Raw genomic sequence first — 1684 nt, 5'->3', positions numbered from 1 at the left:
AAAAAAAAAAAAAAAACTCCATTCGGCCGTGAATAGTAAACTATATACTTCGTCTGTAAAAGGGGGACAAATACTGTTATAATTGTATGTAAACTTCAGTGTGTCCATAATATATAGAAATATCACTAAATAGTGTCGATATCTATACTATATCGGTCCACTATATATGAAAGATATTGCCGCACGGCACCGTATCGCACGATCGAAGCCAGTGTAGACGGAAAAAATCACAAATTGCCATGCGGCAGTAGAAAGAACTGTGTGTATGCGTCAACATGTTTGCCGTCCGCACTCACTTCTATCGTGAGCTACGGTGTCTTGCGGAATATCTTACATATATAGTGGACCAATATAGTATAGATATCGACACTATTTAGTGCTATTTCTATATGTTATGGACACACTGGTAAACTTACGTTGCTGTGAAACTTTTGACGATGTATTTTCAATATGTTATGCAAATACGACATACGCTTTTTCCATACATTGCTTCCATTTTACCGTCAGACAAAAAAAGTGAGACCAGTGGTTAGACTTAAAAAATGAAAATTTTGTTATATTCGATAACAAAACGAGAATAAAATTGATTATGAGTTATTGGTGCACGCACTTCTTCCGTATCATTTTTCAAGTTCCGCACCTGAATACAAGAAAGAGCAGCAACTTACAAGAAAAGTGCCTATGCCTAACAACTCTGATTTGAATCCTGAACCGTTTGTTTTTCATTTCGCGCTCCCCCAAATGTTGCCCCTCATTCCCCCAATGTTTGCTTTTCCATTTTTGAATCAAGGGGCCCTCCCCAGTAATGAAATGATAAGACTAAGAAATAATCGTCAAGAAAATTGTGAGAGTTGTTACAGCGAACCTTTATAGGGTTTGATTTTATAAGGCTTTTCTTTGTTTATTATTTGTTGACATTGACTGTCAAAGGACCTCAATACAAGCGTAACTATCATCACAATCAATTTGTGTATCATTTTCATTGTTGATTCAGTTTAAATCAAAATTCCGTTTTGTAATAATTCGTGTATCAATGTTTTTGTTCCAATTGAAGAAAATGCAATTCATTTGAGAAAGCATCTCACTATCGAGGTACCTTCAAATCATTGAATATATTATTAAAGTGTTAAATTTTGAAATATTTTAATTTTTCATAGGTGTAAATGGTGGATGTGTCTTAAAACAGCATACAAAACGATCAATTGAATACGAAACATACTTTCTGCGTGAATTTTTCTCTTCCACCATGGCAAATCAATTGCATACAACGAATAATTCAATCGTAACAAATACGACAGGAATATTGTATTTAGAACGAAACGAGACGGGTGACGTTGTATTCCACGTTGAATCGGAAGAAATTCGAGCTCATCGATGTGTAATGGCCGCTATCAGTCCAAAATATAAAATTCAATTCTACGGACCGAGACCAGATGAAGGCGATATCCATGTGGATGACGTATCAGCATCTGCGTTCAAAGAGTTTTTACAATTTTTCTATTTGGAAGAAGTTTCGATGACAGAGGAAAACATTGCGGATGTTTTAAATTTGGCAAAACAGTCACTTGTCGATGAATTTGTCGAAAAATCGATCAATTATCTTAATGAACTTATATTGAATATGGGAAATGTATGCAAGGTTTATGGTCTGGCCATCTTACATGATCTGAAAAATTTAAAAGAG

Source organism: Contarinia nasturtii, unplaced genomic scaffold, assembly GCF_009176525.2.
Source record: "Contarinia nasturtii isolate CC-2019 unplaced genomic scaffold, AAFC_CNas_1.1 Cnas_scaffold_3232, whole genome shotgun sequence".
Classification (NCBI taxonomy): Eukaryota; Metazoa; Arthropoda; class Insecta; order Diptera; family Cecidomyiidae; genus Contarinia; species Contarinia nasturtii.
This window is presented reverse-complemented; position numbering follows the sequence as displayed.